The 15,388-nt window shown below is 36.7% G+C and overlaps 1 protein-coding gene across 6 annotated transcripts in view; it reads left to right on the forward strand.

Annotated features, from left to right (window-relative positions):
• The first annotated feature begins 11,935 nt into the window (after nucleotides 1–11,935).
• MYO6 (myosin VI) overlaps nucleotides 11,936–15,388 on the forward strand; it is a 162,007-nt gene continuing 158,554 nt past the window's right edge. For 4 of the 6 annotated variants that reach the window (XM_036024371.1, XM_036024372.1, XM_036024374.1 and 1 more), the window contains exon 1: nucleotides 11,937–12,165. The gene's annotated coding sequence lies outside the window, so the exon portion shown is untranslated. Of the gene's footprint in view, nucleotides 12,166–15,388 lie in introns of all 6 variants that reach the window. The other 2 variants (XM_036024369.1, XM_036024370.1) reach the window with 1 other exon arrangement.

Raw genomic sequence — 15,388 nt, forward strand, 5'->3', positions numbered from 1 at the left:
ATATTGAAGCAGGTTATTTTCTAATTGTTTATTTTAATTGTTATTGGCATGATCAACATATTTCTCTAAAATTATTTGTTCTAGAATATCTAAAAGCAAAATTAAAATTTTTGATTTTACCCAAAAATAACCAAAGACATTTTTATGAATTTGACTCAACTTAGATTCGTTATCTTTACATTATTAATAAATACACAAACATATTTCATCAGGAATACATATTATTTCTTTGGCAAGACAGATTTCCTAAGCGATTTTTAATTTTTTTTCTCCTTATTCAATTTAGTGGGGTGACAATGGGTAACAAAATTATACAGGTTTCAGGTGCACAATTCCACACAAATCACTTGTACACTATTGTGTTTACAACCCCAAGACGCTTTCCATCACCATTTATCTTTCCATATCCTCCTGCACCTCCCCCAGTACCCTCCCCTGGCAGTCACCAAACTGTTGTCCATGAGTTTTCTCTTTTTTCCTTTTCTGTTCAATCTTTCCAACCCCCAAGTACCCATCCCCTGCCCTCGTAGCTGTCAGCCTGCACTCTGAGTAAGTTTGTTTCTGTTTTGCTTATTCATTTTATTCGTTAGATTCCACATATGAGTGAAATTGTATGAGACTTGTCTTTCTCTGACTGGCTTATTTCACTTACCATAATGCTCTCCAGGTCCATCCATGTCCATCCATGCTGTTGCAATGGGTAAGATTTCCTTTTTTTGATGGCTGAGTAGTATTCTATTGGGTAAATGTACCACAGCATTTTTCATGGAGTCATATAATGAACGACACTTGGGCTGCTTCTATATCTTCGCAATTATAAATAATGCTGCAGTGAACATATGGGTGCATATATTCCTTCAAATTAGTGTTTTGGGTTTCTTTTGTAAATTCCCAGAAGTGGAATTCTGGGTTATAAGGCAGTTGCATTTGTAATATTTTTGAGTTAACTCTATACTACTTCCCACAGTGGCTGTACCAGTCTGCATTCCCACCGACAGTGTGTGAGGGTTCCCTTTTCTCCACATCCTCATTCAACACTTGTTTGTTGATTTATTAATAATAGCCATTCTGATAGGTATGTGGTGATATCTCATTGTGGGTTTTTTTAAATTTATGTTTTATTTTTTTATTTATTCACTTTGGGGGGGAGAGAAACAGAGAAACATCAATGTGCGGTTGCTGGGGGTTATGGCCTGCAACCCAAGCATGTACCCTGGCTGGGAATCGAACCTGTGACACTTTGGTTCGCAGCCCGCGCTCAATCCACTGAGCTACGCCAGCCAGGGCTCATTGTGGTTTTAATTTGCATTTCTCTGATGATGTGTGATGTTGAGCATCTTTTAATGTCTATTGGCCATCAATAAGTTCTCTTTGGAGAAGTGTCTGTGCAGATCCTTTGCCCATTTTTAAATTGGATTTCTTTTGGTGTTAAGTTTTATAAGTTCTTTATAAATTTTAGATATAACCCCTTATCAAATGTCTTGGAGAATATGTTCTTCCATTCAGTGAATAAGTTGTCTTTTCATTTTGTTGATGGTTTCCTGTGCTGTGCAAAAACATTTTAGTTTGATATAGTCTCATTTGTCTATTTTTTGTTTCCCTTGCCTGAGGAGATATATCAGAAAAAATGTTTCTATGAGAAATGTCCAAGATTTGACTGCCCATATTTTCTTCTAGGATTTTTATGGTTTCAAGTCTAACACTTAAATCTTTAATCCATTTTTAATTTATTTCTGTGTATGGTTTAAGGGAGTGGTCTAGTTTCATTTGCTTTTGCATGTGTCTGTCCAGCACCATTTATTGAATAGATGATCTTTACCCTATTTGTTTTTGCCTCCTTTGTGAAATATTAATTGCCTATAAAGGTGTGGGTTTATTTATGGGCTCTCTATTCTTTTTTTTTTAATTTTATTTATTGATGAGAGAGAGAAAAAGAGAGAGAGGAAAACACATGGATTTGTTGTCCCACTTATTTATGCATTCACTAGTTGATTCTTATATGTATGTGCCCTGATCAGAGATGGAACCTGCAACCTTGGCATATTGAGATGATTCTGTAGCCAGTTGAACTACCCAGCCTGGACCTCTAGGCTTTCTATTCTGTTGTATTGATTTATGTCTGTTTTTATGCTAGTAGATACTGTTTTGATTACTGTGGCCTTGTAAGAATAGTTTGATATCAGGGTAGCATGAGTTCTCCAACTTTGTTCTTTTTTCTCAAGATTGCTGTTGATATTTGGAATATTTGTTCTTGTTCTGTGAAATACATAATTGCTGTCTTGATAGGAATTGCACTGAATCTATAGATTGTTTTGGATATTTTAATGATGTTAATTCTTCCTATCTATGATCACATTATGTGCTTCCACTTAATTTATTATCTTCAGTTTCTTTCTTTAGTGTCCAATAATTTTCCAAGTATAGGTCTTTACATCCTTGGTTAGGTTTATTCCTAGGTATTCTTTTTTAAGCAACTGTGAGTGGGATTGTTTTCTTAGTTTCCATTTCTGATAGTTCATTATTGATGTATAAAAATGCAACTGATTACTGGGTATTTATTTTGTATCCTACTACTTTACTGAATTCAGTTATCAGTTCTAGTAGTTTTTTGGTGGCATTTTTAGGATTGTCTATATACAATATCATGTCATCTGTAAATAATGATAGTTTTACTTCTTCCTTTCCAATTTGGATGCCTTATATTTCTTTATGTCTGATTGCTGTGGCTAGGACTTCCAGTACTATGTTGAATGAGAGTGGTGAAAGTGGATGCCCCTGTCTTATTCTCGATTTTAAGGGAAATGCTTATAGTTTTTGCCCATTGAGTATGATATTGGCTGTAGGTTTGTCACATATGGCCTTTATTACATTGAGATATGTTCCCTCTGTTCCCACTTTACTGAGAGTTTTTATCATAAATGGGTGCTGGATTTTATTTAATACTTTTTTGGTATCTATTGATATGACCATGTGGTTTGTGTCCTTTATTTTGTTTTTATGGTGTATCACATTTATTGACTTATGGATATTGTATCAACCTTGCATCCCTAGAATAAATCCCACTTGATCATGGTGTATGATCTTTTCAGTGCATTGCTGGATCATGTTTGCTAATGTTTTGTCGAGGAATTTCGCATCTATGTTTATCAGGGATAGTGGCTTATAATTTTCTTTGTGATGTTTTTATCTGGTTTTGGAACTAGAATAATACTAGCTTGGAAAATGAACTTGGGAATCTTCCCTCCTTTTGAAGTTTTTGCAGTAGTTTGAGAAAGATAGGTTTTAGTTCTTCTTTGAATGGTGGTAAAATTCACTTGTGAAGCCTTCTGGTGCAGGACTTTTGTTTGTTGGGAGTTTTTTGATTATTGCTTCAATTTCACTAGTTGCAATCTTTCTATTCAGATTCTCTGATTCAGTTTTGGAAGATTGTATATTTCTAGGAATTTATCCATTTCGTCTAGATTGTCCAATTTGTTGGTATGCAGTTCATAATATTTTCTTACAGTCCTTCATATAATATTTCTTTGGTGTCAGTTGTTACCTCTCTTTTATTTCTGCTCATAGCAATTTTTAAAAAAGGACTTTTTACTCAACAATCATGACATTCATTTTAATATGACTCTTCTAAGATAAAGTAACTAAAAGTTCAGGAAACTTAATAATTACTGAATGTATCAAGTAGAGTATTTTTTTTTATCCGCACCCAAGGACATTTTTTTCATTGGTTTTAGACAGAGAGGAAGGGAGAGAAACATAAATGAGAGAAACATTGATTGGTTGCCTCCCATATGTGTGGTGGGACTGGTGATCTTATGTGCCTGGACCAGGGATCAAACCTGCAGCCTAGGTTTGTGCCCTGACCTGGAATTGAACTGTTAACCTTTCGATTAGGAGATGATACTCCAACCAACTGAGCCAACTTGGCTAGAGCTCAACTAGAGTATTATTTTATTTTTATTTTTATATTTTTAAATAAAGTATTTTAAAATATAAACTTCTATTTAAAGTACAATTTACTTACAGAAAAAGTACACAGAGCATGAATGACTGTATATAGCTCAATGAATTATTGCCAAGTGAACCCAACTGTGTAACCACTGCTCAGGTTTAAAAAAAAAAAAAAAAAAAAAGAACATCATCAGCATCTCAGAAGCCTTTCACATGCCTATTCATAATCTACCAACCCCTTTTAATGTATTGTTTGAATCACTAATAAGTACAACAGTATAGCTTAGTTAGCCCTGACCAGGTACCTTAGTTGGTTTGAGCACTCTATAGATATGCCAAAGTTGTCAGTTCAATCCAGCCCTGGTCAGGGCACATAAAAGAATCAACCAAAGAATGCATAAATTAAGTAGAACAATAGATTATTTAGATTATTATTTAGCGAACATTCACTACCTACTCATCCAAAATAAGACTATTCTGCCCCCTTGATGATAGGCTTGGTCATCTGATTTTCTTTGACTAATAGAATGTGGGCAGGACTAGCAATGTGCCAATTCTTAGCCTAGGCTTTAAGAAATGTAGCAATTTTCTGACCTCTGACACAAGAAGAACCTACCCCAGGTAGTAATTGGGCCTTTCAAGAAGGCGATATATAGAAAAGACCTGAATATACTGCTAGCCTGAATTAGAGTTACCCCTGGAGACATATACTTGCCAGTGAGAAAAATAAATGTTTTTTGTTATATACCATTGAGATTTTATTGGCTACACAGCAAAGGCTGACTAACATAATAATTATTTGGTAAATCTCAATAAAGCCTAAGAGAATGAACTCAAGTTATTACTTTGTGAATCCATTTAATGCTTTGTGGAAACTTATGGTTATTATTGACTATAGGATAATATTTAACTGTGTCACATATTTAGACACTTCCTGATAACCTGATACTTCTTTGTTTCTATTCCAGATACCACTATTTTTAGGGTAGGGAAACAAGTCACTACCAGTATTTTCATTTATTTAACAAACATCTTTCTGAAGAATATTGCATATCACTAATATGTTTAAATAGTTCTCCCCATACCCATTCTTTTCCTGTTTTTAAATATTATATACATTGAATTTTTTTGTATTATATGTATCAACTTTATATATTTTATTCATAATCTTGAGAGAAGATACAGTTGATTTTTGCTTATATGTATTTTGTAAGAGCAACATCACAGAATGTTTAACACATGAAACTGAGGATAACTGGTAAAAACAAAAATAAATATTGTGAAAATTCATATTTTAGAAAAATGAGATAAAATATATATTGTATATAAGTTCTTTGTAACTGTTGAATCACCTGTGAAATAGTGATTTACATTTAAATTTGTGTTCCCATGGAGAATTGGGCAAATCCCCTTCTCTTCTATAACAGAGTTCTAAAATGTTCAAGAATATTCCCTTCTGAAGGATCTCTGCTGTCAAGAGTGTGGACCTGGGAAAGCTCAAGTTCATTTAGCTCAGTTCCATCCCACAAATGTTTATTGAATACATGTCTTTTATATCCCAGCAGACTCTGGATGTCCAAAGGCAGTTAGGAGCTCAGCAAGTTGACAGACATGTAAATAAAACATTTAACAAAATAGGAAGTGTGCTAACATTCTGCACAGGTACTTTTGGTTGACATTAAATCCAATCTGAAGGTTGAAGTATATTTATGATATTAATATCTAAATATAGATTAGTCACTGAAAATGATTGCTTTATTATTAATTTGGGATTAATGTATAAAAATACAATTTTGCAGTTTTCAAACTTCATTAATTTTTTGTTGTATTTTCTGGAGTATTTATGGAGGCCATGGAGAGCTGACCTCTCTGAATTGTTACTGAATTTTTTAATTCAAGTTATCTATTTATAATATAGATGCCTATGGTTTCCTTTCTTGAAATTAATTCTTTTGTTTTTCTACTTTTTCAAAGCTTCCTTAAATTTTATTTTGTATTTCATTTTTTAAATTAAATAATATCTATAAATTCACTGTAATCACTTACTCATAATATGTAATAAAAATAGATATACAACTACATTTCTTATTATATTTCTGGAAGTATAGCTATAGCAGCAAGACTTCTAGACTAGGAAAAAATTTTAGAAGTTGGTATATGTTTTATATAAATTACTATGGATTTTTAATATTCAGATTTCTCAATACTGTACATAGAAATCCTAATTGACTTCCTATATTAATCTCTATATTTAAAACAAAGCTAATTTCAAACATTTTTATCATCAATTTTATTTTTAAAGATTTACTTTTTCCTTTCACAAATATATTTACAAACTTTTCTAGTATGTAACAAGTTCAAGATTGTATGTGAATGTGTTCCTTTTTTTCAAATATTTTATTTATTTATTTTTAGAGAGAGGGGAAGGGAGGGAGACTGAGAGGGAGAGAAATATCAATGTGCAAGAGAAATATCGATTGGTTGCCTCTCATATGCCCTCAACTGGGGGTGGTACCTGGGGTTCAACTCAGGCATGTGCCCTGACTGGGAATTGAACGGGTGACCTTTTATTTCAAAGTCTGGCACTCAGTCCACTGAGCCACATCAACCAGGGATGAATGTTTCTTTTTAAAGTATTTGTTTACATTATTTGTACATGGGATTGGATAATGTGCTATTTATAAGTCTTGTTTTAGTTTGCAAAATGCTTCCATTTTTGTACTATCTTACTTAGTCCTTTCTCTGAGGAGGAAGTATTATTATCATTGCTGTTTTATCGATGAGTAAAATTGAGTCTCAGTGAGACTAAGTGATTTATTTATACAGATCATGAACCTGGACAGTCAGGCCTGGAAACTGGTTTCTCCTCACACATTCAGTCGTGTTAAATAAATTTTAATATAATTCTGCACCTTCAGAATGGCTTTCACTCCTTTGGATTTTTAATATCTACAATTTGGTTAGGTTTACATTTGACCCATTTAAGTGTGAAAAAAAAATTGACCCTTCTCCACCTTTCTTTAAATTACTGTGCTTGAGCTGAAGATCACAGATAATAGTAAATAAGATGAAAGATTATTTTAAAGGCATTTGACAGTTCAATTAAAGTGTTTGAAGTGATATTGGTTACACTTGTGCTGTTGTTTCAGTTTAATTATAATGACACTAAGAACAGGAAAAATTAGCTAGAAGTTTAAATAAGAGAAACTATAGTTACAGAAATTTCTATGGGCTAGAATAATAAGAAATATTTAGTGATCTGGTTAAGGAATTGTTTTTCATTTTGATAAATGACATTTCACCTTTAATTTTGTCCTTCATATGGAAAATATTTTAAAAGTAGATTAGCCTACTTTCTAGAGTAAATTCAAGGATGATGTTTAAAACATCAGTCAATATTTTTACAGAAAAGATTAATGACTTAACAGTGATTACATCAATCATTAGTTGTTTTTTTTTTAAGTAAAGTATGGGAGATGCAGATGTTGGTGCTGTATGAGGTTGAGCTAAGAAAATAATACCCTGAGGGAAAAAATCATGACTGTCTCTTTAGGGATCTGCTTATTTCCTGTTTTATTTCCCTATAAATTCCAGGTGATTACCATTAATGCAAACTTGGTAATAACTGAGGCAATGATCGAAACTTCTTTTAGAAGTTACAGTGTAAACATTCATTTATTCATTAAATAAACATTTGAGCGCCTACTCACTCCTCTTTTGTAAGATTGGAATATTGATAGAGCTTTTCTGTATCTACTGGTGTTCTTGATTGAAGATAACAGAAACAAACTCTGGCTAAATTATCCAGAAAAAGAATATATTGGTAGAATATCATGTAGCTCACAGAATCACAGAGGTGTATAAAATGTGTCAGTTCATCATTTAGAAGGTTGCTGTTGGCACTGTCACAACCAGACCCTGTTTGCTACAATTATCCACACTACTGTGAATTATCTGTCTCTGCATCTTTATATCAATTTATCCAGATTCCAAGTTTCAGGTGAGAGCATCTGATTGACTTAACCATGGTTGCCAGGTAGTGGGGAGTAGGACTTTGGCCAAATTCACTTGCCAAAGTATGAGGTGGACCTTACTTCCACCAAGACTCAAAATTAAGAATTCTCCACAAATAGGATGGGAGTACAAAAGCTAGAGAGGCAAAAAGCAAATGTTCACCACATTACCTTAAAGGGCAGTGAAAATTTAATGGGATGATATACATAAAGTGCTTAGCACATTGCTGACAGTTAGCATTCAATAAATTTCAGCATTGTTATCATTAATTCATTGAGACAAGCAATGTGCTAATCTGTAGGGATAAAAATAATAGGGCAGAATTTTTTTTTAATTTTTAAAGATTTTATTCATTTATTTTTAGACAGAGGGGAAGGGAAGGAGAAAGAGGGACAGAAACATCAGTTTGTGGTTGTCTCTTGCACACCCACAACTGGGAACCTGGCCTGCAATCCAGGCATGTGCCCTGACTGAGAATCAAACCATCAACCTTTGATTTGCAGGCTGGCACACAATCCACTGAGCCACACCAGCCAGGGCTAGGCAGAATTTCTTAAAAAGATCAGTATTTCAGAGAGTTATCATGGAGCAAACAAATATAAAAACAATTGTAAAACCACTTAAGTGCTATAACATAGTTATAAAGTGGATGTTCTAGAAAGTAGGGAAAAGAAAAACAAATTCTGCCAGTCAGGACAGAGATATTAGACTGGGTTTTGAAGATTGAGAGGAGCATCATAAAGGGCTTGGTATATTTGAATTCCTATGATGTGGATAGGTTTAGGATTGTGAAGGATTCTATATAACATATACGTGAGTTTTAACCGATGTGAAAGTCACCAGGATTTGGTATACAGTGTGACATAATTAGATTTGGAGGGAGAAGTACCACTCTAGGAGTGGTGAAAGAATGGACTAGAATGAGCAGAGGCAATGTTGTGAGTTCAGATAAAAGATGGCCTGCTCTAAAGGAAGATGGTGAATACAAAATTAGGAGTGAGGAAAGGAAGGAATCCCTGGTAACTTAAAAGCCACAACTTGTTAAGACTAGTGGCTGGTAATACCATAATTATAATAGGGCCTTTTGGCAAGGAAATCATTTGAGGCAGTTGGGAGGGAAAAGAGAATGAGTGTCTTTGGGGTGTTCAGCTTGCCTTACTTTAGGAGTTGGTAAGAGATAAAGTTGTAGCCGTTAAAGTGGGTGTCAGCCAGGGAGAGTTTAGAGACTCTTTACATGCCTAAATATAGATACATGAAGAAAAAAATTGTGCATATGGTTTTGGGGGGGGGATAGCACAAGGAGACTCTGAAAAAAGAATCTTCCAAATATTTAATGGGTTAGAACAAAGTTGAAAAACTTACATAAAACCTACATATGGAATAAATTGTTAAGATTTGGCAGCAAATGTGACACAGTTATGTCTATCATGCTTAATGACAGTATATGCAATTTCCCAGTATTGTCAATACTCTTGCTGTTTGTTCACTTGTCTCATTTTATTCAATAATAATAATAGGCATTGTTTAATGAGTGCCTACTATGTGAATGTCATCATGCTTGCCTCTTGGGACACAGGGACACACAAGTCTTCTATTCTGCCCTCAAGGGGTTTACAGTTCAGTTGGAGGATACTTACAATCAACTAAAGTAGCAATAATGAAGTAAGTGTTGGAAGAGATATGTGCGGTGGGTGCTAAGAGAGAGATGGGAGAGAGCACCAAATTGCACCTAAGTTTTGGAATAAGGGAGTTAGGGAAAACTTCCTGGAGGCGTCAACAGACTTTGTTCTGAAGGATTAATTAGAACAAAGTTTGGAGTTTTTAATGTGGCAAAACTCCAATGTAATAATAATAATGCTGCTTGTTCTGGACATGCAAGCACTTCAGAATGGCTTGAATGTGAAGTACAAGAAATGGAGAAGGGTAATAGGTAGAAATGAGAGTGGAGTAAGTCAAAGACAGTGGTTCAAAATGCAAGTAATTTCAAAGACAGGCAGGTAACATTGTGTGAAGAAGCTTGGTTAGGACAGCTTTGTAGGGTTTAGGACAGGGACAGAGTGGGGGAACAGTAAAGTGGCATTCAATTTAATTGCATTTTTTTAAAAAGATTTTATTTATTTATTTTTAGGGAGGGAAGGGGGAAAGAGAGAGAGAGAGAAGAGAAGAGAAGAGAAGAGAAACATCAATGTGCGGTTGCTGGGGGTTATGGCCTGCAACCCAGGAATGTACCCTAGCTGGGAATCGAACCTGGGACACTTTGGTTCCCAGCTCATGCTCAATCCACTGAGCTATGCCAGCCAGGGCTAATTTTAATTGCATTTTAACAAAAGATACTTATTTTGCTAGCCAAACAAAAATAGCCCAAGACTCAGGAAAGGAATCTTAAGGACTTGATACTAAGGGTAGTGGAGTGCCACTATAGGAGTTTAAAAAGAGGAGTAAATAATCTGACTTTTATTTTATAAAACATAAACTTAGTGGCATTGTAGAGACTGGATTAGAAGTGGAGAAGATTGCAGATTGGATAAAGATTTGGTTAGGTAGCTAAAACAGTATGCAAGACCTAATATGATGATGGCCTGAAATGAGACAATGGTAGTAGCTATAAAGAGGAAGTGGCTACATTAGAGATATATGGAAATGGAGGCAAAGGGACTCAGTAATGGATTGGAAGTGGGGGACAAACAAAAAGGAAAAAAAATCCACGTCATCACTCACAATAAACTATATAGGCTTCTATTGATCTGTCAAAGCCTTTTAACTTTACATCCAAAATGAAGTCAAAGCAGTGAACTGAAACCATCTTCTCCTCATTCTTTCTCTTTTTTCCCAATTCGTTTTAAAACCTAGTTTTATATGCTTAAGATTTACCTCCTGGCAATCTAGAATTAAATTTCTGAGATTGCTGTAAAGTATTTCCTTTCTTGGTTCCTCTTCTTTCTTACTTCTCTATTTGGTTAATGTTTTATTGCTTTAGTTGTATGCAAAAGTATCTCCTCATAACTTTTCCACCAAAAGAACTGTGGAACATCTGAATATCTGAAACTTGTTATCAGGATCTTGTCTTGTAGATCTGAAGTTTTGTAGTTGCTACTCGAAAACGTTGCAGAAATAAAATGTAGTTCTCATGTGTAGGTAAGTTTAGCTTTTTTTTTTTCCAGCGGAGACATTTAGCATTACAGTAAATTCCCATTTCATTTTCTTAAAAGAAGACTCTTTTCACCGTAAAGGCAATGTACATTTTCACTATGTCATTCAATTTTGCACAGCTACTTCATATTTAATTTTCAAATATGACTCACAGGTGTATCATTTACAGAAACAGTAAAATTTAAACGACAGTGCTTTACTAAGTAAATGGGGGGGGGGGGGCAGCAAAGTCTGAAGAAACAAAATTTTCATCTCAGAGTCCCTGCTCCCAAAAGCAGAATCCCGAACTGGTTGCCCAGGAAGGTTACTTCCTTCACAGGCAGCCCAGCCCAAGCCAACTTGGACTGGAGCCGACGTTGCCTCGGTTCTTCTCTCTGCTACGACACGGTCTCGCTTCCGCCTGCCCTTGAACATCTCGGGGTCCTTGCCCCCTCGCAATGTTCTCCCTCCTTGAAATGATTCTGCGTGTTACCGGTTTGGAAAGTCACCGCATCCAGTTCTGAGAGGACCTGCTTTCCGTAGCAGCTGCGACAGCCGTTTCCCAGGGCGAAGCACAAGAACTCCCGGCTAGGCCAGCGGCCACCGGCTCCGAGCCACAGCCCCCACCCCAAACTCGGAGGCTCGGCTTCGCTCTGCCCGGCGAAGGGAGGGGGGGAAGGGAGGGGGGGGAGGGGGGGGGAGGGGAGGGAGGGGAGGGGAGGGAGGGGCGGGGCGGCCCCGGGCGCCGAGCGCCCCCTCTCGGAGCGCGCCCCAGCGCCCCCGCGCTCCCGGCCGTCCCGCCCCGGCCCGCGGCGCCCCCGCCCCCTCGGGCGCTCCGTAGCCGTGACGTGCGCACAGCGAGGCCGGGGACTCGGTGGGGCGCCGGTCGACGGGCGGAGACGGACCCGGCATCTGTCCGAGCAGGAAGCTAGTAGAAGCCTCCGCCGCCCTGTGCCAGTGCTCGGCCCCTTCGTCGCCCTTTTCCTTCACCTCAGTACCTCTCTCACCCCTCCCGCCAGCCTCACCTGCGACAGGTAGCCTCGCCACCGCGCACCTGCCTTCGTCTCCACACCGGTGAGTGTCCCCGAGCCCCTCCTGCGGGGCGTCAGCGCTGCGGCCTCGATACCCCTGGCCTCCCTGCTTCGAGGCCTCCGTCGGGCTGATCAGGTAGTAGACGGCTTGTTTCACCTCCCGTGGACTCCTGTGGGTGAAGCAGGTGATGGGTGGGCCCGGGCACCTTTGGCGGCGGCGGCGGCGGCGGCGGCAGCTCACCGCAGCACAGGGCTGGCAGTGAGAGGCTCCTTTCATGGGTTTATCATCACCAAGATACCTTTGTGTATCTTCAGTGGCTCCCAGGTAGAAGCGGCGCACTCTGGTGTCCAACTCTGCCGTGGACACTCCGTGGTAGTTTTCTCTTTCGTAAACAAGCTTAAAATTCAGTGCAGAAAATAATATCGTTTGTTCTGGGATGTGAGGGTCAGCTGCTGCCGCTAAATAGTTTAATCATGTAGGAGACCAGGCTGGGACTGTCTGACTCTGTATTTTTAGTCTTTAGGTGGTCCCGTACTTAGAGTATGTTAATTTGTGTATGTTAATTACATACACAAATATTGTTAAATATTGTTAATATTTAACAATATCTTTTTGTATTTGTTAATTTTCAAAACTCCTTAAAACAATTAAAATGCTCAATTCTAGGTTTTTAAATAGGAAATCATTTCATAGAGTTGTATCTAGAACACCCGTGTCAAAAGTATTTCCATTTAGTTTCAGAAACACATTACATTTTACATGCGTTAAAGTTTGTGGTGCAGGAATGCTTCAGTTAGAATCTGCAGGTATTAGTGAATAACTAGGAACACAGCCTCAATTGAACAAACTGCTGCTGCACACACTAAATTAAACTTTCATTTGCTTTTATGCTCCCGTGGTGTAGATGCAGTATATAGTTAGGTTAGAAAGTTTTAAAAATTAAGATTTAGCCGACACTGTTCACACTATAAAATGTGAATCTCGAACTTAGGCTGGTAATGGTCATGGTACAAAGGTTGGCAGCAAAATGGCATTTCTGTACAAATTAACTAAACTTCATAGATGTCTTGGGTTGTGGTTTTCAAATTGGAAATTGTTTAGTGAAAAAATTACCTTGGTGTCCTTTATCATTCACTTTACACATACCACAAATTGAGCTATAGCCAGAGCTTAAAATAATGCAAGTATTCAAAATAATTCATTGACTTTTAAATACTCAGCCCATTTTAAGTGTTTTCAGTTGCGCAGGAATTATATGCACATTGGTAAACAGAAGTCATTTTAATCTTACTCAGATTTGCCTGTTGCATTTTTATGTTCCATGTGACATGCTATTTATTCTTTCAGCTTTTTGTGTTACATTTTTGTTTGTAAAACTAGTTTTAATAGGGAGTGACAAAAGTGATGAATGACTTTAAGAAAAGATTATCATGTTTGAAAACTGTAAATATCTAATATTTACAACTATATATTTATGTTATACATAAATATATGTTTCATTAGTGTGTACAAATATGAGTAAGGAAGATGTAATAAGTTATTGCAGTATTTAATGTAAATTAATACAAAGTATTTAAAAAAAGAGATCATAAATCTTAACCCAAGGGGCTTAAATGAATTGGATTTTTTCCTCTGTTTATGTTTATGTGATCAAGTTTTAAAATAACAGTGGCCAGGAAATCTGAGAGAGGTTGAAGGCTCTTTTCTCATCCTGTTGTGACTTTGCTTGGAGTCTGTGGTGTATCATGTAGCCCATTGTTTAGATAACTGGGCTGTCTCTGGGTTCTAAAATACAACTTTCTTTAGAAAGTTTTAAAACTGACCATGGAAGCACCAGAAACATTTTTTTAATTAACCAATTTGCACTGTTGATAATTGAAGCTCCATCTTTGATATGTAAAATGCCAGTTTTAAAAAGATTCCCAACCTTTGTGAATTTCTCATTTCTGTATATTAAAACATTTTAAGTAAAAGATTGAAAAAAGTGTTACAACTTTATGAATTTCATACAGCTTAATTTTGATTCCCTTAATGAGATACTTCATAATTCGTGAACTGGCTCTTCAGTAGTATAAGACTGTCGCCCATTTATTAGGCATTTGCCCTAATCAGAATACTAACTGGAGGACTTGATCTCCAAAGTAATTCAAAGTGGGTGGTCTTGTTCTTTTACACTTGAGGAAATTTAGGCTTAGAGAGTTAAATATTTGCTCAAGGACATTAACTCCAGGACAAAGCTTGGATTCACACTCAAGTTTTCTGACCTTGAGACCACTGCCCTTCCTAGAAGACCAAGTTACTTTGATCTCAGTTCTTTTGATAGAATGTTAAAATAAGCCTCCAGAATTGGTACTGTGTTAAAGAATATAGATTGATCCCTGGCTGGTGAGTCTCAGTGGATCGAGCACCAGACTGCAAACCAAAGGGTTGTCAGTTTGACTCCCATTCAGGGTACATGCCTGGGTTGCAGGTCAGGTCCCCAGTAAGGGGCATGTGAGAGGCAACCACACATTGATTTCTGGCCCTCTCTAACTCTTTCCCTTCCCCTCTCTCTAAAAATAAATGCATAAAATATTTAAAAAGAAGGTGAAAGAGATTAACCATCATAAAAAAAAAGAATGTATGTAGCTTGAAGAAAACACACAGGAGTGTGGATGATATAGGTCATGAATGTGGTTCAGGAACTAATTTTGAATTATGCATCTGCTTTTTCATTCTTAGGATGACAGCCTTGGACAATGATGTGATGTCACTTTATCATTTCTGGTGTAAATTCCAGAATATTATACATATTGTGCACTTTTTATTTTGATGGGCCTATAGGAACTAAAATTAGGCTGTAATGTAACACTGGCTTTCACTGTAGTTAAAAGGAATAGTATAGTGCTACTGTTTAGGAAAGCACTTAAAAACATTTTCTCATACAAGACAGAGTGTTGCCTGTAAATGCAGTAGATATCTTTTAAATGTTAAATAACTCTGTGATCTAGGGGGGAAAGACTTGTTTTCAGGTTATGATTAAATTGTCACCTGTACTATTTGCAAAAAATTTTTTATGGTCTATGTATATTCTGGAATGTTCCTTGAGCTATAATAGATATAAAGATCAGAAATGAACACAGAAAGTCCATCTTTTGTAACAAAGTAGGAGTCTTTTCAGAATGTAGTTGGGTAAATGATAGGAAGAAAAGTGATAGGAAGGCTCAGTTGGGTGACTGCTTTTATAGGTGTTTCATTATTTGGCTTGAACTATCAAGAATTTTGC

Source organism: Phyllostomus discolor, chromosome 4, assembly GCF_004126475.2.
Source record: "Phyllostomus discolor isolate MPI-MPIP mPhyDis1 chromosome 4, mPhyDis1.pri.v3, whole genome shotgun sequence".
Lineage (NCBI taxonomy): Eukaryota > Metazoa > Chordata > Mammalia > Chiroptera > Phyllostomidae > Phyllostomus > Phyllostomus discolor.